This window comes from Salminus brasiliensis, chromosome 3, assembly GCF_030463535.1.
Source record: "Salminus brasiliensis chromosome 3, fSalBra1.hap2, whole genome shotgun sequence".
Taxonomy (NCBI): Eukaryota; Metazoa; Chordata; class Actinopteri; order Characiformes; family Bryconidae; genus Salminus; species Salminus brasiliensis.
The window spans coordinates 44,765,354-44,792,403 of NC_132880.1; the positions used below are offsets into that span (position 1 = coordinate 44,765,354).

A 27,050-nucleotide genomic window follows, 5' to 3' on the forward strand; every position below is an offset into this window, starting at 1 on the left:
ATTACAGTGTAATTAGTCCGGGAGTCTGTATTCAGTACAGGAGAGTATATGAATAGCAGTTTTTATGAATCTGTAGCTACTGCTGCATTGTGTCTGATCATGTACATAGCAGGTAATATCACGTAATGTGAAAATGTCTTTAATAAGCGTGATATAACATTTGTAACATATCGTCCAGCCCTACTAAATAGTGTATTTTAATACGAGTTTGAACGTGGCTCAGCCAATCAGATTTCAGGACCAGAACTATCTTTTTTTATTTATTTATTTTCTCTCTCAGCAGTGAGAGTTTCTACTGTAGAAACTCCAAATCCCATCAGAACAGATGCAGGTAAACATAAATAAACATAAAAATCCAGTAAAAAGGAGCAAGAGCTTCTCATTCTAAAGAAAGTAGTAAGATCTTGTAGCTTGTAGCTCGGTTCCTCCAGGTTTCTCCTGGACGCCCCCCCCAGACCAGTCAGCACAGCATGGAGGATGTGTTCAACTCCATCAGCAGCAGCAGCAGCAGCAGCTCACCTGATTTACCATCATTAAGCCCTGATTTACCACCAAACCAGGTGTTGATCTGAGGAGAACTCTAAATAACACTAGACTCCATGAGGAGACGTTTGGAGATGTTCTAATGATGAACAGTGATGGAAAACCACCTCCACTTTCTGTAGGAATGTTGTTATTATTAGTGCTTATTCTAATCTCAGTTTTACTGAGGAGATAAACACTTAAGGCCCACAGGTACCTAAAACATGAACAACCAGAATACCTTCAACAATAAAGGCTACGAATGCGACGCGACGACCTTGTTATGTGTGCATATCAAATGGAAGAGGCAATAGTACTTAGTACTTTTATCTAACCATATTCTGATTGGTTACAGGAGTCACTGAGGTTATTGAGATGGATGTCAGGATAAACACTGAACCAACCACAGTGATAGAAGATTATGTAATCAGAAAAGGAACAAGAAAAAGCAGACAGCAAAAACGCAACGTCAGGAAGATCACGTGTGTATGATCAAGTGTCACAGGACAGTGAGGGATCGTCTGTATTCCTCATTGTACCGTGACAATGCTGACTCTGAGGAAATGCTCCAGTGGGCAGTGGAGGCCTCGTCACGTCCACACGGTGTGTGGGTAGACAAACACACATCAGCAGTGTCCCCTCTGAGAAGAACCTTCTTCAGCCTTCTTCAGCCTGCCTGGCAAATTTATGGATGCCATAATATGCTATGATAATGTTATGCTGTTTGTTGGACACAGGGCTTCACTTTATTAGTGCGCAGTAATACTGGGAACACCAAAACTGGGCAACACCTTGCTTTGCTCTCAAAACAGCCTCAATTCGTCATGGCATGGATTTCACAAGATGTTGGAAACGGTCCTTTGCGATTCTGGTACATGTTGACATGATTGCATCACACAAGCCCATTTCCTTTAGACGCACGTTCATGCTGCGAATCCCACGTTCCTCCACATCCCAGCAATAAGCACAGGATACAGATCTGTCGACTGGAAAAGCCTTTGAAGGACACTGAACTCTGAACTGAGCCATTTACACCTGGCCTTAACGTGCATTTTTTGTCTAGATAATATCTGGACTTACTTTCACCAGTTCACAAAAACGCCCCAGTGTGACCAGATCAGATTTTACTTCCCACACATTAAAGCAAAAAACTCAACACGTTCATAAATTCCTTTTTACTTCCCGTAAACAACAGTTTCTCATCAAGATGGTACACCATCGTGACACCATGAGGAACACAGTGGAACAATAGATCGTCCTTGCCTTCTCATAACGGCTCCATCACAGAACGAGAAGGACTATTTAAACTGCAATTGAAGGAACTCCATAATACTGCCAGCATCTACCAGTAAATGAAAATGTGTGCTCACATGTGGGGGTTGAGGTCAAACACACAGAGGGTGAGAGAACAAGAAGGAAAGGAAAGAAAGAAGCCAAGATCCACAGTATTATTATTTCTCGTATTAGTGGAGTTTTTTCTTTTCTGCAGACATATTTTCATTTGTTTGACTATATCCAATCACAGAAGTGTGGAGATCCGTCTGAAGAGATCCGTCTCTGACCGCCAGTTTGCGGTTCGAGTGATCTAATCACAAGGCATCTTCAGGGTGTTTACAACTGGCTTTTTATGAAGGCAAGTGAAATCTGAATGTGATCGGATCACCGAAAGCGCTGTTAATGCCACATTTGAACAGGCCCATTGCCATGTTCGTGAAACCAGTCTGACATGGCACATCATGCTGGAAGTGGAGGGACGCACATGACCCAAAGTGGGCCCCAAAGTGGGCCTCAAAGTGCGACGCTCTTTGCCATCTTACAATCTGCCTACAGTCTATTTTCAGGCCTTCCGCCTGTGTCGTTTAAACAGCAGCGCTGCTTGCGAATATATCTACGCTGATGGGCGTGGTGGTCTCATAATGAGGCGTGTTTAGGTAAATGTTCGACGTATCGCTATCTTGCTTGACCAAGGAAAACACAGGAGCGCCACTGACTGAAAACAACCCAGCGTTGACAATTCGTTGCTATCTTGGCAGTGAACTGTCAACACAGGCGGGTACACCCCTTCTTAATGTTATGCACACATTGACACACAGCTATCCAAACATTTACATCAACAATAAACAGAAACAAAATAAAATGGCATTAATCTAGAGGCGAGGCGCTCCACTGCTTGATATAGCAATCCGCCAAAGTCAGACCTCACCTGGTTTTTAAAGGGACTGGTCATTGACACGTTGATTGGAAAAACACAACCATGATTAATTAAAAGACTTCGTACATGTTTTTTTTCCGCACCCTGAACCAAGCTGCACGGCTCACAGCTCACCTAAAGATTGCCAAAATAGGGCCCTAGATCTGAGGTCAATAAGACATTAACATCTACACAGATGATTACTGCACATCACCCTGTCCCTCGTACTAATAGCACCTTCACTCACTCATTAGCTACCTAAGCTAATCTTTTGTGGGGGTTTTGATTTGGTGGACCCACCGCTGCCCAGAGATAAGGGGTCACTGCTTTTCATCTAAACTTATTTAACACACCTATCTGCTGAGATGCAACAGCCAGCACCTGGCTGCAGACAGCTGGATTACCAGATAATAGCTCACACGGCTGACAAATCTGTACAGCAGTTTCAGTTTCACGTGGACCATTCGTTGCTGTTAAATGGTGGGAGTTCTTGATAGAAGTGGAATTAAGTTATTAAGAGTCATCGCTGTAAGAATTACATGCGTGTAACTACAAGCAGGCTTTCTTTTCAGTAGCTGCGACCGCTTGGACAAGATGAAACAGAACTGCCACTCAATACTCAGGGCTTCCCGCACCAGTACGTATGGGAAGTACGGTACGGTTCTTACTGGAATTAATGCAGATTAAAATTCCTGAATGGATCCAGGCAACAATGTATGAAAACAAGCACCAGTCACTCAGTAGCCTGGTGTTTTCACAAACATGTCATCTGTCTGTCATTGTAGTGAAGACGCTCATCTGTCGCTGGTGGCTAACATGTAATTTATCATTTAAACACAAGCATAATCTCTATAAAGCCGGGGTTACACTACGCCACTTCTACCCCTCAATCTCAGTCAGTCTGCACTGGTTAGTCAGCAGGTTTTTTCTGTCAGTCGGAAAGTCGACAGTCTGAGTTTCCTATTACACCATTCTGAAAAACTCTACAGACTGTAGTGCTGAAAATCCCAGGAGAACCGCAATTCTACAAGCCACCAAGACCACCACCACCACCACTTTCACTTTGGTAATGCTGTACAACTGCAAAGAAATCAACGATGTGAAAAGGCAACAATTCTACTGCAGCCAACCTGCCATGATGAATATTGATATGATAGGACTGTGTACTGCTAATGCTGCTAAACGATCTGTGTAGAGATCGGATCTTCAGTTCCTTCAGATCTGGAGGGTCAATCTCCAGCAGTTCAAGAGAGAATCGAGTAGTGCATGAAGGGCACACTCAGGTTTTTAGACCAGCTAGAGCATATCAAACATGCATTCGTTTTGACCAGAGTCTGAGCATGAAATCTAGAACTGCATTTTCAGACGGTTTCTTATTATAATTTACATTCCACCTTAAATAATGCAGCAGCTGCATTCTAGCGCTAGTACATGTCCAATACGGACTGCAGCAACATTTAAGGTGGAACAGAAATATTGTAAAAGAAACCTCGTAAGCATCTGCCTCCTACGTCAGGTAGCCTCCGATATGTGCTGTGCCCCAACCTCCACTTCCCTCTGCAGTCAGGACAGACAATGCTAACTCTGTCTTCCTGCCAACAACCTCACCCAAAGCTGCTTTCACGTTTCTTTCCTTTTGGGACAACGCAAATGGTGGCGTGAATTTGCGTCTCTTCTGGCACGTGGCTTCAGTTCGGATTCAATGGGTTCCGATGGGTTTCCAGATCTGGAGGGTCAGTGTCAAGCAGATTGGAGACGTCCCTGCACAAAAACAACTGGGTCAATTCATATTTGAATTTCCAGATTTTATAGAGTAGTTTGAGGATGGAAATAACCAAGCGTGTTCAAGGGACCCTGGGGTAGAGGGCTTCTGATTTGTGGAGCTTCCTATTTGGGAAGTGGAGCCTAGACAAGTGTCAAAGTCATGCTATTCAACACAAAATACTGGTGCTGTGGAGGTAAGCGGCAGTTCCACATCTTCCACATTAGTGATATAGTGTGTTATTAGTCAGCCAGTCTGGCACCAACAATCATGCTATGCTCAAAATCACAGATATCACATTTTTCTCCATTCACATGGTTGATGAGATCATCTGAAGCTGCTGGCCCGTATCTGCATTTTTTATGCACTGCACTACTGCTACCCAATTAGCTAATTATTATGAAGAGCTGTACGCCTAATTAGTCATGCGATTTTCTAAAGTGCTTGATAAGTGTATGCATGTTGGATTAAGCGGCTGTAGCTTAGTTGTACCCTTCAGTATTTTAGACCATTATATCAGCACTGAGTAATTATTTATCCAATGCAAAACCTAGAAAGCAAAAAGGGACTTGCTGAGCTGCAGCACATGCACAGAGTTCTCCTCAGCCCCTGTAAGGGGGACATACCCCTCTGACACTACAGCTGTACACGAGAGAGAGAGAGAGAGAGAGAGAGAGAGAGAGAGAGAGCCATCTGTAATTCAAATGAGGAGCTAAGCTTTGTTAGGAGGCTGCACTGCCGCTGAATGTTAATCGTGAAGCAACAGGGGCTGCTAATTGTACGATCCATGTACAGCCTTGGCCTTGGGTCTGATTTATGACCGGGTAAAACGCTCTGCTAAAACACCACAGCAATTCTGCTGTGGAAATGGAGGAAGGGGAGAGGGGCGAGCGTGGCTAAAACAGTGAATGCTGCAGCAAGCCTAACATCACACACCTTCACCTCCCCCCACCTTTTACAGCCCTCACTGTAGGGAACACCTCATTAGACCCCAGCTTCATCACAGCATGCGTGGGAGAATGGGAGAGACAGAGAGCACGAGAGAGAGAGAGAGAGAGAGACAGAGAGAGACAGAGCGTCAGAAAGAGAGAGCGAGAGCACGAGACAGGGCGAGAATGAGAGAGACCGAGAGAGAGCGTCAGAGAGACAGAGAGAGAGAGAGAGACAGAGAGAGAGAGAGAGAGAGAGACAGAGAGAGACAGAGAGAGCACGAGACAGGGCACGAGAGAGAGAGACAGTGCGAGAATGAGAGAGACATAGAGAGAGCGTCAGAAAGAGAGCGTCAGAGAGAGAGAGAGAGAGAGAGAGAGAGAGAGAGAGAGAGAAGGACAGAGACAGAGGACTCCACATTCCACATCTCTCGTGTCCACCAGGCAGTCCATCAACACCCAATAACGGTTACTGAGGCAACCAGTGGATTAACTGGAAGAGTCACACTGCATAAGTAATGAACGTGAGATCAAAGTCCACTCATACGATTAAGCTCTGCCTCTGCCCTCCGGTTCAGCAGCCGGAGAGAAATGAAAAATACATATACCTGCTATTTCAAAGACTCCAGCACGAGAGAGAGTCACCATCGCCTCCCATGCTCCGCTTCCACATCTGTAGTCATGGAAACAAAGGCGGCAGAAACTTTGCAACAAGAAGAGGGTTTTATTAGACAGTCAGGGCTGTCAGATCTCCGGAGTTGACGCCAGTGCGGTAGACGCCAAAGGTCAGAATCAAAACGTCAATAAGAATAGTGCTGGAGGGGGTGAATTCTTCCCATTCCTCCCATTCCTATTTCACTCTCTTAAGCTTTGCTCATCATCTAGAAACCGGAGATTGGGAGGGGCATGAATTCTACCTATACACACACACACACACACACACACACACACACACATATATATATATATATAGGATAAAATATTATATACATTTAGGATAAAATAAATGAATCTTGTTCATTTTTGACGATAAAGCTGATTACATGATTGGCTTCACGTAAAAACAACCAGAGATTGACTTCTTCCAGCATGTAAAACAAGAAGGAAAACTGCAAAAATGCATAAACAGAGTGATGCAATATATTACACTGTATTTTTAGAGAAGGGTGAGCTTTTAGGAGCTAAACCTAACGAAGCAAAAGCACCAGGTAGTGGCAGATGTAAACATTTAAAGAGCTGCGTCCCAAACTGGGCCCTATCCACTATAGTGCACCATGTTGGGGACAACACTATTTCGTATCGGTGCCCGAAAACAAAATGCAGAATTTTCAGCGCCCTGTAACAATCCCACAACGCCCCACACTAAACACATATGGAATCAGCCATAATTCACTGCATGAAGATTCATACGCAGCTTCTCTGAGGAAGACATGTCCAAAATTGGTCACTACCCTCCTCCATGTGTCTGGTTCAGAAACTAGGTTCCTAGGCTTTCAGACCATAAAACACAGCACTGAAAGACTTTTCCACTCCCAGGCTCATACCGTTAAAAAAAATCATACCACTGCACCCCTAAACTTGATGGAATGATCGATTAGCTGTGTATCAGTCCTGATGCTATGTATTTCAGACCAAATGTGTGGCCAAATTATCAGCAGATCCTGAGAGCTGGTCAGATACAATCAGTATTTTGCAAGATGCTGCAGTGTTGCAGGAGACCCTGCCACAAGACCTTGCAGTTCTTCATTCAACCGTTAGATAGAGAACATGGATCTCGCTCACGGCTGCAGAAACCCATTAAAGCCAGCGTAGAAAACCACTTGAATCCTGGGTCATGCAGCTGGCCATCCGCAGCCAGGGTGGAAGGGTAGATGGCTCTCTCTCCACATACCACTTCAGTGTGACGCTGGCCGGCATGGACAGAATGTGCAAAACTAACACGTCTCAGGGGGGAAGCAGAGTAAAGACCTAACACCACTAACCGGATAACCCACTCACGAGTTCATCACTCAGCCAGTACACAGAGCACCTGAGGGTAACAACACTCTGAGCGCCACAGTGCAGTCCGGCATTGGACTTCATGAGCTCGGACAGCGGTTAATCCCAAAAAGCAAAGAAGGTTTAATCTTGAGAGACAATGCAGGGACATTGCAGCATCCCTGTATGATGATGATGATGATGATGATGCACTGCCAAGTAATGCCTGGAAAGGTAAGAGTGGCCTCCAGCTCCACCTCCACCGGTATTGGATTGTACTAAAAGACAATCTGCAACCAGCATCAGCCCCAAAAACACTGATCCGCCCCTCTCTACCCAACACACAACACGTGTGAATAAAAGCGGCTATTTCACAAAAGACGACCCGTCCGTTCAGTGATCATTTGACCAGAGAGCAGATCAGTAAAACTGGGTCATAATTCAAATTTTAAAAATGTACATTTTTAAGGATGGTTTTGATGAAATATGCAGCTAGTCAGTGTTTACGTACTGACGACACATGTGACGTATTCAGAAATGCACGCTGGGACATAATTTATCAAAGCAATGTTAGAATATTGATGTCTCGGCCAAGCCATGTGAAACTGCTTGAGAAGTTAGAACTGTTTGAGACTACAAAGTGTAACATTACTGCTTTATTCTTTACGCTGAGACTAAATCCTTTTCACTTATTCCTAGAACTGAAAAAGAGAAGGGATGTTCAAGACTAGGGTACTAAAATTAAAGTGAGCTCATGCAAAGTTGATTATCTAATCAAGCTATATTTTTTTCTATATTCTTTTTCTAATAAATTTTGGCTCTGGTATCAAAGCTTCAAGTGATGTTCAGCTTTAATGCAAGTTAGTGGGGAAAAAAAAAACAAAATTAAAAAACAAAAAAAAAACATTGAGTCGGGAAACAGAGACGCACAAGATATTGTCCAGTACCCTTCCAACATCTGGCAACATTCCTCCGAGCGAGTTTTTAGTCCAGACTGAACAGACTGCAGCTGGGACCTTAAACAGAGCTCTTCTTGTTGCTTTCCTCCTGTCTTCTCGGTGAGCGAATGGCAAAGCAAACACGGACAACATGTTCCGAGTTAATGCTGCCCAAATGCACACTCACACGGAAACACACACACAACCGAACGTAGGGGGCATGCATATGTGCAAAAGCAGAGTATTATTCAGCCATCACGCGTCCAGCGGCCTGCAGGCCTATCCAAACATTCTTACCCATCTGCTTTCATTAAGCCGTTCTGAGAGGAGGCCAAACAGTCTGCTATGGCGTTATCAGGCATGGGAGCTCAGACTTAACCGTTTAATTACGCTGGACTGGCCAGCAGAAACAAGGCCCAGAAATGGCAGATCAGCCCCAGCTGGAAGTCTGGCCAATCATACACTCTCATAGCCATCGACCACCTCACTGTAACTTACTGCCTTCTGCTCTAAATTTAGCCTGCTGATCTTTATTGAGAGCCACGGCATGGTGTCTGGGCTGCTATGCTGGTGCAGGCAATGAGGCAGGCAGGCCGGAGCTGGGGGAGGTTCGGAGGAGGCCTCCATTCCGAGTTATGGTCATGTTCCCTGACTTTAGCAACGCCATTTCCCCAAGGGAACACGAAGGGCTTAGTTTATTAGGTAACAGCTTAGATCCCTGGTACTCTACACGAGTGCAGGGCATGTGAGCAGACATGTGAGCTGAGCAGGCATTCCCTCTAAACAAAGCTCAGGTACTACGATGCAGGGGTGGACAAATGTACACGAGACCAGTGCACGGACCATTCAGGCCAGTAAGCCAATGAATCGTACGGACAGAGTTAGGAGCATCGTGTCCTTCTCAGAATCTTAACCCTGCTGAACACTGAGCTTTCTAATGCCCTGTAGAAGGCTGAAAAGCAGCTGTCTGATTATTAATGGTGGATATTTCTGACTGTGTAAGTCTGCTGTTCTTTCTAAGGGCGCTTTCACAGCTGAAAGGTTCATATTTCTCTTACATTGTAAACATCTGATCGGGTCAGTTTTGGCCCCATACTGCAGTTCCATGATGACTTTACAGTCATCATCTACATGGACCAAGTCTCCATGTTCTTAACATTAGGGATGCAGCAATTCAATACCAGGATCAGATATCAGCCCGATACCAACTAAATTAGCTGAATCAGGTATCAGATAATTAGTCTGATCCAAAAGACCCATCCGTTCAGGGAACCCCTGATTCTCGCGCCGCTGGTATTCTAGGCTTCATAACCCAGGACCAGAGTAACTTCAGCAAGACCCCCCCAATCTAACCAGTGGGGTGTCCTCGACCCATCATCAACTATCAGCCAGTAATCCAGCTTGTCTTTCATATAAGGCGAACCGAGAAGGGAGGAGCTGTCCCAGACAACACTGCACAGGTCCAGCAGTTATTATATTTATATTTTAGTGACAAATAATTCATTTATATCTGTGTTCATTTGTTATAGCGTGTTTAAGTCTCTTCCAGATGGTCAGGTATATGGTTTATTAATTTAACAATCATATCCGCCGATATGAAGTTTATGTTTTGGTATCTGTATCGGAACAGTGCATCCCTACTTGACACTGATTGGTTTGTAGAAGGATGCATGTCTGAAGTCGGCAGGTCAGATTCTTTTGGTTCCACTACACGGTCAATATTACAGCATTACAACCAGCAGCACCAACTTGAAGCACACAACTTGCCTTGAGACTAGTTCCAATTCGCCAAATGAACGAGCTCGTCCTTCAACATTATATCATCACAGACAGATATAGATCATCCTTATTTGCTCCAGTCACTCATTTGTGGTGGCTCAGCGGTTAGAGCTCCGGGATGTCGATAACAGGGTTGTGGGTTCGATTCCCGGGCTCGGCAAGCTGCCACTGTTGGGCCCTTGAGCAAGGCCCTTTACCCTCTCTGCTCCCCGGGCGCTGGAGTTGGCTGCCCACCGCTCTGGGTGTGTGTGTGTACTCACTGCCCCTAACACATGTGTGTGTGTGAGTGTGTGTTCACTACCAGATGGGTTAAATGCGGAGGACACATTTCGCTGTACAGTGACAAATACGTGCACCTTTCACCTTGCACCTTTTCCAGTCATTTATCTTCTTCTACTGATTAAAGGGGGATTACAGTCTTGCCTTAACTTCCTGTAATTGGACCGAAAGTCTGACTCATACCATAAAAGGTGTTCACAGAAATCAACCAAATCAAGCCACCGTTCAATTTGGGGGTGGGCAATTTAACAATATTTTATCAAAATCGTTTAAATAAATTGTGATATCGTGATACAAGTGAACGGATCATGGATGTCAGCGCTTAAAAACACTGACCAACTGCACATTTTATTACAGAGCGTGTAATTATTCCTGTTTAATTAGATCATAAGATCATAAACTGAGCAGATTCGAACGCATTTTGCCTGCACGTCAAAACATTATATTTCTATTGCGTATCATGAAATTGTCTTTAAATATCAGATATAATATTTTTACCATTCTGTCCACCGCTACTTCAGTTTGATCAGACCAGCTCTTTCGGTAGAAGCAAATTTTGGTCCTTTGGTTCACACTGTGGTCCAAGGCACCTTTCACATTTTATTTCTGACCAAACTGAAAAGTCCAAAGGCCCGGAACAAATGAGGCAAGTGTGAAAGCACACAGAAAAAGGAAAATACAGAAGAAATGTTCAAGGCAAGTGGTCACTCTGGCCAATTTTAGAGGCCAAATAGTGAAATGTTGTGGTCAGCCTATGGCGCATGGTAGAGTCATGCAGGCCAAAACATTAAACCCTCTGAGTAAAATTTACATAGGTTCCCCTTGTGTGGTTAAAACAGCTCTGCCCCGACATGGACTCTACAAAGTATCTTGCACCAGGAAGTCAGCAATAGATCCTTTACGTCCTGTAAGTTGCAGAAAACCCCTCCACAAGACCTGCATGATATTTTGGACATGTTCTGACCCAGTCGTCTAGAATCACAGCGACTGAGATTACGCTTGCCCATTTTTCCTGCTGAACGGACTGTTCACTTGCTTCCTAATATATATATATATACACATATATATATATATATATATATTCTGTGATAGGAGCCAGTGGAGCCAGATAATCAATGTTATGACTGATCAGTGCGTATAGACTCATGGTTGTAAACAAAAGTGAAAGTGATAAAATGATCAATGATATGATACTGATGGGAAAAGGTATATGACATGCATGCATTTGATGGTAAGCTATTTTGCTGATAAGTGAGCTAAAAGACTGTCTGAGAAGTGGGGGGGGGGGGGGGGGGGTGAGGGGGAGACAATGGATTTCACTGGGAAATATCACCGGGATGAGCCAAAACCCCTTACCCTCCCTGCTTTACCATCAATACGAGCAGAGCAGCAGAAGGAACAGCAGCGACTATGAGCCTATCTGTGCAGAGGGAGAAGAGATAAGACGGGTCTCCTGGCTGGACAGAGGGGGTAATCTCCCTATCCCTTCAGCGCCGGCTTCGGCAACCTTATCAGCCCGCTGTTGCTGTACATGAATGACAAGGCCAAATGGAGCAAGGGCCAGTAGCACGGGAGAGCCGCCTGGCTGACTGGGCCTCATCCGCTCCGCTCTTCTCCTATCTCTGCCAGAACCAGAGACGTGCTCTCGCTTGCATGCGCCCCAGTACCTCAAACACAGGCCAGGTTTGAGTTACAGCAGCAGGAAGGCTGGGCGGATATGAGAAGGGGTCGGATCCCACGCAGTCAGCTTAAGCACCGGCAAACGCAGGGGCTGAAACACAAGCTGCTAGGGCCCCCCAGCACCAATGAAATATCCATGAGCTTTTTTTGTGGGCTTATCTTCCATTCCTCCATCTCTGTCACAGTGTGTGTGAGTGTATGTGTGTGTGTGTGTGTGTGTGTGTGTGTGTGTGTGTGTCTGTCTCCATTTCTCTCCCTCTCTAAAACCCTCGATCGGAGGAGTCACACAGATTACACTAAAGGGAGCCATTTTGTAAGGTCGCCAAAGCAGCACAGGCGCTGCGGGCTTTTTAAAAATACATTCCCATCCAGCAGTGCGCAAATGAGCGCTGTCAGTCGGGAGGCTATTTAAGAGCGCCACACGTCCATGCCTGCATGACTGGACATGACATTTCCTCGGGCTGAGAAGCGGCGGGTCAGTAGGCCCACTGCGAGCGTGCAGTGAGCTTCCCCCGGAAGAGCCACAGCCAGGCAGACTTCCCCAGCACTGAGTCACCCAGCCTGGGCTCTGGTGCTAGGCCACAAAAGAGAAGGGAAACCTGAGACACACCTTGAGGGCGAACGGAAGTTGGAGGAGGAGGAGGAGAACAACGCAACTCCGAACTCTGAACTAATACGGCAGCAGGCTATGAGCGCATGCACATGCCAATGCAATGCGTTTACTCAGACGGTGTCGGTGAAAAGGGGCATTCTGGGTCCAGAGCGTTGCACAGTAATCATACGGTTGAGTCGGCTCCAACATACACACACAAGTACACACACTGCAACTGGAGGCTGAACATATGTGTGCTTGTTTGTTCTTGAGACTGACTGACTGACCTTTGTCTAAAACACACATTTAAAAAAAATAAAAATAAATGTAGAGATGACAGATGGTCTCTGGCCCTTGATGGCCCTTGATGGTTTTCTAGATGGTCTCTGGCCCTTGATGGATTTCCTTATTGCTGCACTCCTCCCACAAAACTCAGTCTTCTTCTGATGGTAGTCGCTGTACTTTGACATCAACTGTGTCAAGAGCTACCTGTAGGTCCCATGAAGGCGTCCTGCAAACATCTTGTGATCTGCTCTTGGGCTGAACTTTCCAGTCATGGCCACTTTTGCTGTTGTAAATGCTTTTCCAGACAGTGGAACGGCTGATTTCTAGTTGTTCTGAGATGTTTTTAAACCCTCATCCGCATCTACAACCTTCTTTCTTAAAGGCTTCAGAGAGCTCTTTGGATCTGGCCATGGTGATCTGCATCACTCACTTCAACAATCAAGCAATCAAGAGCAAACCAAACGAAATGTCTGTGGTTTAAATACGACAGGCTTCTCCAGAATCCTAAACAACATTTCCTAAACCGGCCTTTGGTAAGGCCGCCTCGGATCGGGCGCTTTGAGTAAGCTAATTAGTTCCAGAATGCCACCACAAACATGTGGGAGACCTGCAGGAATTAACACGAGCCCAAGAGGAGGGGACATAATATCTGCTGTTCCACAGAAAACGTGGCTTTCAGCTAGTTTGGTACATGGAAATATGGGGAGGACATTTATTACAGCGCATACTAGTCAAAGCGGACGACCCAGATGAAGATCTGCTCTGCGCGGTGATGACAGGGGATAAGAGTGAAAGAGAGCGAGCGGTTGGGTGGGGTGGGGGGTTCAAACTGGCCTAGTTTTCCGTCCCGTTTGCGAATATGAAACACGGAATTGAAACAAAGTCGGGAAATCTGAGCGAGCACAAAATCCCGAGCACACAGCTTTTCTTGTTTACAACAGCAGGGAAGAAATGCGGCCTAATGCGCCGTGTGTGTCCTAATTGGTGGAGGGAGGGGTGGTCTGGGTAGGAGAGAGAGGGAGGGGGGGGGGGGTGACCTCTGAGCGCTTGGGCAGTAACCTAAATCCAGATGAGGTGCACAGGGCGGGAGCCAGCCAGGCTGCTGAGAGAGGCTGAAATCTCCACATGAGCACTTCATCCTGTCTGGAGGCCCCACGGAGCTGCAGCCAGCGCAGGACAACACGGCAGTGTCTGCAGCTCGCCGTTCAAATCAACAGCGCTTAGAGGGCATCTTTCAGACCACTTCACAAAAAGTCAACACAGCAGTGGTCCCACAGGCTGGCTGCACTTTTCTTGTTTGGTTGCCGTCTAAAAAACACAAACAGAGAATTTCAGACATGCCTGCCGGAGACGGGAGCAGTCGCGCTCTCAGAAACACATCTGGCGCGGTTTATTTGGCATGACTGCAGAACGGCTGCGTGATAAAGATGTTATGATTCTGAAATGAGGCGATTTTAGCCAGCGCTCGCTCGGTAAGAACACTCGGATCCAGACGTCAGCTGACGCTGGCTGAGATCCGTAATGCAGACGGCGAGCCGGGCGGACTTCAGCAGGTTCTGTGTGCTGTTCTCAGCCTTGCTCTCCACTGCGCACTGCAGAGACATTAATTTAGTGTAGAGTGGCACTCCAACACCACAGCGACGGCACAATATCCTTCCACACATCAGCTAGAGCTACACTCGAACACAATACAGCGTGAGCTCACCCTTGATCTAACACACAAAAAAAATCTGTTCTGGCCAGAAGCTTGGATATCATAATACCCACTGCTCTTCATTGGGGTGTATGACTGCCCTTCTCCAGCGGTGCTGACTGTACGATATTACTGGGGTACATCGTATAACATGGGATTGAGAGTAGCATAAATAGTGCACATGGGTCTACATTTACATGGATTCTTTTTGCTGGGTCAGTGGGTCACCAACTAAGCGAACACTGGGGTCAATTTTGAAAACCAATCAATTGTTTAATAAAGTTTACATCGTCAGTCTGCAAATCAGGAGAGAGAAGCTGGTTAGCAGTAACAACAAATTACTATGTTGAGCCATTTAATCTGTCGATTACTGATTATACATTTTGTAGCCATTAGCTTTTAAAAAATTAGCTTGAGGTGGTTTTATGAATTTGCTAGAAATTAAGAAAGATCAATACCTTATCTAAAAACCTCACCGTTTTTCTTTACAGCTTTGGTTTAAGGGACTGTTATTTTGACGTGCCTGTTTGCGATGTAACGGTTCATTTTTAGCGTTTGTTCGTATTAGCGACTCTTACTCAGACAGTCCGTTCATTCATTCATATTAGCGACTCTTACTCCGACAGTCCGTTCATTCATTCATTCATATTAGCGACTCTTACTCCGACAGTCCGTTCATTCATTCATTCATATTAGCGACGCTTACTCCGACAGTCCGTTCATTCAATCATTCATATTAACGACGCTTACTCCGACAGTCCGTTCATTCAATCATTCATATTAGCGACTCTTACTCCGACAGTCCGTTCATTCAATCATTCATATTAGCGACTCTTACTCCGACAGTCCGTTCATTCAATCATTCATATTAGCGACTCTTACTCCGACAGTCCGTTCATTCAATCATTCATATTAGCGACTCTTACTCCGACAGTCCGTTCATTCATTCATTCATATTAGCGACTCTTACTCAGACAGTCCGTTCATTCATTCATTCATATTAGCGACTCTTACTCCGACAGTCCGTTCATTCATTCATTCATATTAGCGACTCTTACTCCGACAGTCCGTTCATTCATTCATTCATATTAGCGACGCTTACTCCGACAGTCCGTTCATTCATTCATTCATATTAGCGACTCTTACTCCGACAGTCCGTTCATTCATTCATTCATATTAGCGACTCTTACTCCGACAGTCCGTTCATTCATTCATTCATTCATATTAGCGACTCTTACTCCGACAGTCCGTTCATTCATTCATTCATTCATATTAGCGACTCTTACTCCGACAGTCCGTTCATTCATTCATTCATATTAGCGACTCTTACTCCAACAGTCCGTTCATTCATTCATATTAGCGACTCTTACTCCGACAGTCCGTTCATTCATTCATATTAGCGACTCTTACTCCGACAGTCCGTTCATTCATTCATTCATTCATTCATATTAGCGACTCTTACTCCGACAGTCCGTTCATTCATTCATATTAGCGACTCTTACTCTGACAGTCTGTTCATTCATATTAGCGACTCTTACTCCGACAGTCCGTTCATTCATTCATTCATATTAGCGACTCTTACTCCGACAGTACGTTCATTCATTCATTCATATCAGCGACTCTTACTCCGACAGTCCGTTCATTCATTCATTCATATTAGCGACTCTTACTCCGACAGTACGTTCATTCATTCATTCATATCAGCGACTCTTACTCCGACAGTCCGTTCATTCATTCATTCATATTAGCGACTCTTACTCCGACAGTCCGTTCATTCATTCATTCATATTAGCGACTCTTACTCCGACAGTACGTTCATTCATTCATTCATATCAGCGACTCTTACTCCGACAGTCCGTTTGTTCGTATTAGCGACTCTTACTCCGACAGTACGTTTATTCATTCATTCATATTAACGACGCTTACTCCGACAGTCCGTTTGTTCATATCAGCGACTCTTACTCCAACAGTCCGTTTGTTCGTATTAGCGACTCTCGTTTCAACAGTCTGTTCGTTCGTATTAGCCACTCGTACTCACAGTCTGTGTATTGGTTTAAAGGACTGTTATTTTGACATGGCTGTTCATAATGTACTGGTTAAATAAATCAATCTTTCTTTGGTGACTTACACCACTTAGCGACCTGTACTGTTCCGGTGCACCTCTGCTGATTTAAGGTACCCTCCATATATAGGTACCAAGCGTCCCGAACTGAGACTTATAGGTGAGGCTACAAACAGAGCAGACCACTGACTATTTAAAACACAGTCAAGATGAGTCAGCAGTCTGTCTAAGCACTAAATGTTTAGTGTTAAACCACCATCAAGGAACTACATTTATTTCCAGTTGGTTTCAGCTACGTTCCATAAAACAAAACAGTGACTGAAGAAAGAGAAGCTGCCGGAGCGCTGTGAGTGCCACTGAGCATTAGCACTGCGGATTCTTGATTTGAGCTGGGATTAAACCAAACTTTAATCATTATGGGTCTAAACAGTCACCCCCTTTAGTTGCTGGCATGGACATTGTGGTACCATTGTGTTCCGTTGTATAGAAATGAGGTCAAAACTGTCCACCCAATTTGCAACCAGAGTCTGCGCAGTAGAGACCCGACGCAGAGCCAGACTCACCCACTCATTTAGCTAGACCCGCCCCTCTTTTCCCAGACCAAGCCTCAGTATCTCAGACCACCTTCATTGAGCTTACAGCACTGAAGCAGAGCAGATTTCCCCCTGGTGACCTAGTTTGTCCCTAGTTTGTCCCTGTATATTGTCTCTCCCAGCCAAGGCTGTTAATCACTTCATTCCTAAAAACTGGGGGATTTCTGGGGGGGAATAAAAATGGATCAAAATTAGCACAGGGAAAACTAACCCGTTGGAATTTGGAAATTTTAGAGGAAAAAAATGAGATGAACAACGAGCTGAAACATAAGAAAATGGGTGGAGCTACACATCACACTGCAACCAGCCAGCAGAAGCGCTAGACCTGTAGTTGTCTCACTTTTTGAGTGAACAGTGACTGGGTTTACCTGACTGGGAAAAATAGCCTCGAAATTTTCAGGTTCTCCAAATTGCCAGGATGGGCATTTAAGTACTTGGTTAACCATTCAAGGACACTTACATTTACAGCATTTGACTGATGCACTTTTCTAGAGGGACTTTCATTTGGATCATGTGACACAAGTAGATGAATGTAGAGTTTGGAGTCTTGCTGAAGGACTCCTATTGGCGCAGAGTGAGTGCTTGCCCGGCTGGAGGAAAAACTGAACCCCAGTTTGCCGGGGAGATGGAGGTGTTGTCACTAGACTGAGCTTCACCAACATCTGCAAATAACAGACTGACCAATGACACTTCACTACACTTCCTACTCTACAGTCCATATCGCCTGTCCCTCTCCTCCTCTACTTACTGTTATCCAAATCTAAAGCAGCATCTATTTACACAGGCTGGGTAACGGCCTAGGTCTGATCAATAGTGTCAGTTTACAGAGTTTGGTGCAGCAGACAGTCACTGAGGAGTGCATAATTAACAGCAACCCCCCTCCCCTCCGTCCCTCCCTGCCCTGACCCACCGCCAGCTGGATTGAACATCACACAGAGGGACGTCAGAGCCGACCGCATGCTCCGAATGCCTTCACAGCCATGAACATGAACACACTCCCCAGGACCTGACCTATCCGTGTGTGGGACGGGGTGAGTGACTGAGCGAGCGAAAGAGCAGGAGAGTGCGAGAGTGCGAGAGCGAGAGAGAGAGAGAGAGAGAGAGAGAGAGAGAGAGAGAGAAATACAGGCAATCAGGCCGCATGTGGCACTGTAGCGCTGACTGAGTTTACAGTAGACTCGTGCTTTGCTCCTTACTGAATTAGCAGGATTCCCCAGCTCCTCACCCTTTCGAGCACTAAGCCTATTTCGTTCTGCCACTTACCCAGTTGCTGTTCCTTCCAGGAACCTGGCACAAGCCCTACCTTTGCCATTTTTACAGCCCTTGGTACAGAGCTTAATCTGAGCCTGGATCAGACCACAAAAACCCTACAAACACTAATAAGAGCATTCAACAAGCAAGAGTCACAACAACCTACGTCTGTCCGAGGCAGCAACACGTCACGAACACACTGCCCAATTTTAGCCTACCCCACAAAAACAAGCCCAACCGAAAACAGCCTAATAATACTAAATGTCTATTTAATAGCCAGTCTACCAAGCGGTCAGCAACAGGTTCCAATTTTGAAGCAACCTGAGGTGTGGAAACAGTCCTGAAGGGTTGTTTCCCCTATTACTACCCATAATCATCTAAATAGGGTATGTTAAAATCAAAGGTTTTTATGCATTATTCATAGCACCTATTAAAAATAAATAAATAAATAAAACAGCCCTCAGCTTCAAGCAAACCATTTAACAGGTCAACCTGGGAAATTATTTACAACTGTTTGGGGCGGAAATCTTTACTGTTCCAACACAGCAAGGCTGAGCCAAACGGCCGAATGGTACGAGCCTGTTTTGGGACACCTCATACTTGGCTTGGACGCTAATGTAAATTTAAACAAACCATTATTGTCTTCTTATCGTGACCCAGTTACAAAGTGGCACATTACAGAGCCTAACCCTAGAGCTTGCATTTTCAATGATGGTGATATAATTACCATATAATTACTGAGCTAGCTTTTAATATTCGATTAATAACAAACAAAGAGAATTACAGCGTTGGGTGAAAGTTTGAGGACCTGTAGTCATATGTACATACTATAGAAGAATTCCTGTATATTTGCTGTTTATTTCATTCTTTTAGGAAACACATTAAATGCAGTTAAAAGTAAAGGCACATTAAATATGTTTATGATGTTAAACTCTGCAAATAAATAGAATCTGATCTAATATGTGGAGAAAGATGCATCTCTAGTAGGGGTGGGTCTACTTTTCACGATATATACACAATATTTACCGCAATCGCAGACAAAACATTTAAAAAATATGAACATAAATTTTAATTAGATTCCTAAAAATTACTATGCAAATACTTTCCCATACTTGGTACAGTATAGGGCTGCCAGGATTATTGGCCGTAGTTGATGCTGTAGTCAATATTTTAAGCCGACGCCTCATTTTAACATTATTTAATCTATTTCTTGACTTTGTAGGTCTCTGAAACACTTCAGTTCAATTAAGAAATGCTAAGTAACTGCTTTGTGAGGTCTGTCGTTTCTGGCTCCACCGAAAGGATGAAAACCTGAAATAAGCACGAAACAAAAAGGTGGACTGACCGCATTGTTTCAGTTTTCGAGCGGTGTACGCGTCCTTGCACGTGGCCGTTTCGTCCTCAGGTGTGAAGCAGCTTTTATGAAGCACTGGTAGGGAAGCTTTGTAAATACGTTGTTCTTTTAGCCACTAAATGCATTCGTCTGCCAGCTACCTTAAAATTAGGCAATTATTTTAAGCACATTTCTTTTTGTGGGGAATGACATACATACAACAAATCACACACATTGATGAGGGGTATATAAGGGGTATGCACTGCACTGCTGACTTACGCTGAGGTTCTTGTTTAAACCTACAGTTTTGCACTTAGGCATTCTTATATACTTACAGTTTTGTCAAAATAAAATGCTTAATTTGACTTTTTTGGGGGAAAAGAATTGTTGTTTAGATGAATTTACTAATCAATAAAATCAACAGATCAATCGTTGTCAGCTGCAGCCCTAGTACAGTGATTATTATTTAAAACGTGCTGGACTTCATCCACTTATACCAGAGTAAATAACACCGTAATGAAACATCATCAGCGTTCAAACTTTGACGATACTCTCAATATGCTTAGAAAAGCATAATGTATCACAATTTGATCATAAATGGTGATAAACATTTTATAAGGGTGCCCAAATATTTGCAATTCTGCACAGCCTGTAATTTAACATGCTGTGGTTCCTACAGTTTGGTTGGAAACCTAAATACTACCAAAATAGCAACTTTCTTCGGTACATGTTCGTCCATTTCATGCTCTGCTTCACTTCAAACCTGTTATTACAGATCCATCTATTACTATCGAGCCAATCTATGTAGATTCACCATACGTTCTAATAAAAAGCTGCATAAAATCTTACTACTTAAATTATAGTAACATTCGACCATATCAGTTATTGGCCCAGGCTACCTCACACTGGAGGACATATTTAAATACACGTTTTTTAATAATAATAATTATAATAAATACATCTGCACCAGAGATGGGCAAATGGACAACACAACTGGTCTTGCCAATTGACAGTACTCATCAGTCATAGCTGTGCTCAACTAAGACATGTGGTTGAAGTCAAGACTAGTGCAGGACAGTACGATGGTATACTGTACACAGTACTTACCATTTAAAATTCGGCCTACGGTCAGCGTTTCTCACATTAAGACATCAAGGACTGCGTAATTTAAACGCCTCACATTCAGTTTGGCTTTTGCCTTTATAATATAAATACCAATATTTATATACAATATTTTTTTATATATTCTACGTAATCTTGACATCAAAACCAGAAAAATGTATATATACAGTGAAACAGTCACCCTCAGTGATGCACATTTTTCTCCATAGTGCTCAGCCCTAGTCAAGACACTACACCTACTTCAGGTGTGTTCCTCTTGCACAACTGGCCAGACACAACGCAGATTAAACACCGTTTTAAAAGTCCAACTCTATCCACATTTTGGAAAGGTAGACAGTCTACAGACTTTGTCTGATAATGATTAACATCCACATTCAGCAGGACACCACATGGCCAATCTTCCGTTTCTCCATCTCTCATTGCACACACAACTGTATTAAAAGGCCACAGTATCCAAGTTACACCAAAAATAAACATCACAATGCAAGAACGTCTTACTAGACTCTTAATAATAAAGGCGCAGACAGCTCCACGTCTTTCAGCAACGCCATAGAAGAACCACTGCTCACAATTCCATTAAGACAGATGGGCCTCATTCACCAATCTCATCTTCCTAAGACTTTTCTTAATATTTGCTGCTAAGAAAAGTCCAAAAACAAGGTCTGTCAGAACCCTTCATATCAGGTGAAAGAGGCAGTTCTATGGGATCGCTCAAGGAAGCATCCAAAGGAGCTTTATTTGTAAGAGTGTATGAAGAGGTCTTCTCAACTGTTGTGCTCATTTGATCACGAATGAGGAAATAAATATGAGACCAAAGGAAGAAGCCACCCATAAATACTATATTCCCAATATATCGCTTGAAGTCGGCCACGCTTGTTTGCGACGGCCATGTGCCGCTTATCAGAGGGTTGAAAAACAGCTTCCAAGTGTTGTGGTGGCTTTATAGGTCTAGGTCACAGGCACCAGCATCTGGCTAGCACATTAAGGTAAACACAGCTGTTTAGCAGCGACAAGCAAGCCACAATGCTTTATCCCTCCCAAATTTGAGTGATTAAGAGCTTACTGTACTTCCTTGTCCTGTGCACGTGAGAGAGACAGCGCGAGAGAGAGAGAGCGAGAGAGAGAAAAAGACAGAGAGACTTAGAGAATGTTTTGGTAACTATGGCTTTACATTCCTGCATAGCTGCATCCAGGCCTTCTTGTGAATTAACACAACAATAACTGAGAAACCGCCCCATTAATCCCCGAACCCCAGGGCTGAAATCCAATCCGGGGCGCAGTAGAAAACACACTAAACCAAACGCCTTCCCAGTGAAACATCAACAACACTACTGTGCTCGAATAGATTCTTCTTTTCTTCAGCACTTTTCTGACCTCTTAGACCACCGAATCACAGTCAAGGCTGCTCGCTTCAGGACTGAAACACAAAGCGAGACGGAGGGAAATGCAAGAGAATGAGGGATTTTTTTTTCAGGATTTCCTTTTTTACTTGTAATGAAATTACTCACAGCTGCCTCGGGCTCAGGGCCACATGTTTTCGCAGAAAAGGCTGAGGCTATAAATCCCATTCAAATCAACTCGGGTGTTCTTCCTTCAGCAAGGTTAACAACTTGGACGTGTTTTCACCTGGTTTAGAGTTTTATTGAAAATCCCTTTTGTTTTGAAAAATATTTTCTCCCAACTTTACAGAAGAAGGGAAAAACGTCTCAGCTTTCAATGGAAGTTAAAAGATTTTGGACCATTTTGATTGGTCGTGAAATTGTCAAAACGTAGAGAATAGAAGTGTCTGCAACGATGTACATAAATAAGAAATAATAATCTAATACTTCCCGTTTTTTTTTTTTGTTTTTTTTTTTTGGGGGGGGGGGACTCAACAGTACGTTTTACATGATTAATACCCTTTTTTTTTTCTTGAGAAATATTTTGTCCCAACTTTACAGAAGAAGGGAAAAACTTCTCAACTTTCAATGGAAGTTAAAAGATTTGGACCATTTCTATTGGTCATTAAATCTTGACACAATATGAAGAACAACTGCCAGATTTAGAGAATAGCCGTGACCGCGATGGCGTACATAAATGAGAAATAATCATCTAATACTTCCTGTTTTGGGAAAAACTCACAACAGCAAGTATTACATTTATAATACTGAAAGAACTATTAACAAAATAAATACAAATAATAGAAGCTTGGTTTCGTTTAGTTTTTTGGTTTTTAATATTTCCTCCCAACTTTACAGAAGAAGGGAAAAACTTCTCAACTTTTAATGGACGTTAAAAGATTTTAGACCATTTCTATCGGTCATGAAATCTTGACACAATATAAAGAACAACTGCCAGATTCAGTGACAATGGCAGTGACTGTTACTTCTCATTTATGTACATCATCCCAATCTAATGCTTCCTGTTGTGGGAAAAAACCTAGCCTACCTAAAGACAGCAGGGGAAGAGAGCGATAAAATCCACTCAGCTGCCCAAGGAATTCAGGCAATTCTGCCAATTCAGCCCGGATTCCAAAGCAGGGGAAATGCCTTTTTCCTTTGTGCAACACCTATCCAAATACTGCTGTACTTTAAGCCACTGCACTTTCCCATCCTAGTCAGCGACTGTAAAATTGACATCCCATACAGTCTCCAAAAAAACAACCACAAACACAACAGACAGTCACTCTTTGTGCCTGTGAGACAGGAATTGTAGGAAAACACTACAATCCGGCCTTTCAGCCATCGTCCCTTTGGTGGAGGAATGTGTCTTGGACACAGCACAGCGCTCCACAATCTGCAGTGGGCTTCTCTCCCCCTCTATATGACCCCTCATTGATGGTCAAAGGCAGCACAATGCATTCACAATCTCGCAGACTGAAGCTAGGTGGGGGGAGACGGAAGACAAAAGTGCAGAAGGTGTTAAATGTCAACACTGCGAGATGGCGTAAAGCCATAACATGGAGCAACAACTACCAAGAATTGGCCCGTTAAGACACACTGACTACAGTCGGCCTTAAACCGAGGCACAATCAGACGAGCAAGGAGCAAATCCTGAAAGGACTGGTCATTTTGAGATCACTGCGGCAGACACCAAACTTAGCCAAGCGAATATGTTTGTGGTAAGAAGAAAATTGATGTAAATTTTATTTTTAATTTCCTTCACTGAGCCTTTTCAGCCCTGCAGAATACAAAGACCTCCCATCTCCACGGCTCCTTCAAGCCTACATGCTATCTTCTGCTGCTGCTGTTGGTGGAACAAAGCACTGTTTTGTACTCGGTCAGCACTGTGCCCTGCACACTTCGGAAAACAATGGTCTTCATGTCCGACAACAAAATAATTCTGCTTCAAGACCGGCGCCGCCTGTAATTCAAACACATCCATCATGTTTCTCAGGGCGATGGTGAAAAGTGTCCAAACCAACAAATAAACCGTTTTGTTAAGAAATGACAACAGACAATTTACCACACGCTGCCTTAAAACGTAGCTTTGACCAACTTCAGAACATCCAGTCATGCTATTACATCTTCACTGGATCTGTAGGAGCCTTTCAATGACTTACAGACTATGTTTAAACCAAACTTGTAAACAAATAAATGGAAATTCCTGGAAATGATGGAAGCAAAGTGAGTACAGCTCTGATGTGGCCTTGAGAAAACTGTTATAAGCAATCTAGAGATCAGAAGTCACAGCTTCAGTCTAAACACTGCATCTTCACTCGACCACTAAGAGTCTTTAAATGACTTTCTGTTAATGTTAAAACCAACTTGTAAACACACAAATGGTAAATTCTTAGAAATGATGGAAGCAAAGACGGCCCAGCTCTGATGTGGCCTTCAGAAAACTGTCCCCAGTAATCTGGAGAACAGCAGCCACAGCTTCCGCTGTTCTTAATCTGGCTAAACCCCTACACATCATGCCTCTGATATCAAGGTGTCTAACACTTAAAGACCTTATTACAACAACAGGAAGAGGAAATATAGGGTTTCGCCACTCCATCCATCACTTAACATACCGCTCTAATATCGGACCAGATATTAGAGCAGTTTGCTTTCCTGGGTGTCTAACTTCAGGCGATTTTACAGAAAGCTTATTATGTAATTTCTATGAGTTTTGACCTACAGTGATCTCCACAGCTACAGAACTACGCTATCCAGGCAGAAAACACCCCTTTTTAACTCTGAGGCGCCCCTGAGAAAACTGCTCTGAGCAATCCAAAGAACAGCAGTCACAGCCTTAGCCTAACAATTGCAACTTCTCTCAATCACTAAGTGTCTTTTAATGACTTTGTTTGTGTTAAACCTAATTAATTCCCAAAACATAGGTGTTTAATTCCTTGAAAAGATGCTTGGAAGCAAAGACAGTACGACTCCCTAGTGGCCTTGAGAAAACTGTTACAAGCAATCTGGGGAACAGCAGCCACAGCTTCCACTGTTCTTAATCTGGCTAAACCCTAGACATCATGCCTCTGATAGCAACGGGCCTAACATTTTTAGACATCATTAAGGTGAAAGGGGAGGGAAATATTGGGGTTTTTTACGCTAGATCTATCACTTAAACATCACATTTGACTGGATGTTACAACTTCCACTGTTTTTAATCTGGTTAGCTGGATTAACCTACAGTGAGAATACGAGATGCAGTGCTTTCAAGCAGAAGATCTCAACCCTATTAAAACATAAGGATGGATGAAAACATGTGGTTTACAGCTGGTTTCATCACATAAACAAAAGGTAAGACTGGATGTTGGAGGATGTTAGAGGATGTTAGAGCAGTTTGCGTCGGCATAATGCAATGTAACGTTACGTACAGTCTTCACACGTTGATCTCAAGTAGATATCCAGCTCTCCTAAGGCAGAACGCCCTATTAAACACCCCCAAGGTGGCCCTGAGAAGTGCTATAAGCAGCCCAGAGCTCAGCAGCCATAGCTTCCACTGTTTTTAATCTGGTCAGACCCTAGATATCATGTCCCTTAACATTTTTACACCCTATTAAAGCAGAAAAGAGAGGAAAGGGTGGCTGCTAGTTCAACATAAAGTGAACTGGATTAACCTACAGTGAGAATACGAGATGCAGTGCTTTCAAGCAGAAGATCTCAACCCTATTAAAACATAAGGATGGATGAAAACATGTGGTTTACAGCTGGTTTCATCACATAAACAAAAGGTAAGACTGGATGTTGGAGGATGTTAGAGGACATTAGAGCAGTTTACGTCGGCATAATGCAATGTAACGTTACGAACAGTCTTCACACGTTGATCTCAAGTAGATATCCAGCTCTCCTAAGGCAGAACGCCCTATTAAACACCCCCAAGGTGGCCCTGAGAAGTGCTATAAGCAGCCCAGAGCTCAGCAGCCATAGCTTCCACTGTTTTTAATCTGGTCAGACCCTAGACATCATGTCCCTTAATGCGTCCAACATTTTCACACCTCATTACAGCAGAAAAGAGAAGAAAAGGAGGCTGACACATGAGTTCAACATGAGGTTGGCTGGATGTTATCTAGCCAGAGCCATTTCCAGTGCTTTCCTGGGTGTCTGTAACGTTGGGCAACTTTAACAGAAGGCTGAAGATAGATAGACAGATATATATATATAGATATATATAGAATTACTCTCAGTAAACAAAAGATACAGGGCTATCAAGAAGAAGCTGCCAGGCTTATAAAACATAAGGGGGTGAAAGTACGTGGGGTTTAACACGGTTTCATCACGTAAACAAAAGGTCTGACTGGATGTTGGGGCAATTTGCTTTGTTGGTGTCTGTAACTTTCAGCAACTTCAAGGGAAAGCTCACAATGTCCTGCTAAGGCTCAGTTTTAACCTACAGTGAAATAACCAGCTAGTCACATGCTGCTTTTCTAACGTATAACCCTTTACGAGTTGATTTAACAGATAATCCAGTACCTTAAAACCTTAAAACCTTAAAACAACAGCAGCTGATAGACGAGCGGTCGTTTCTCCAGACAGGGGAGGGAGCTAGTGCTAGTTAGGATAGCTATGCCAGCTAATTTCGTCAACTACTGCACTTTCTACCAGTTTAACACCCCAAAGTCATTCCCTAACACATTAAACACGACATAC

At 43.7% G+C, this 27,050-nt stretch overlaps 1 protein-coding gene across 2 annotated transcripts in view; it reads right to left on the reverse strand.

Moving 5' to 3' along the window:
• The window catches only part of smurf1 (SMAD specific E3 ubiquitin protein ligase 1), a 43,399-nt gene that overhangs the window by 15,774 nt on the left and 575 nt on the right, over nt 1-27,050 (reverse strand). The gene's annotated exons all lie outside the window — the stretch shown is intronic.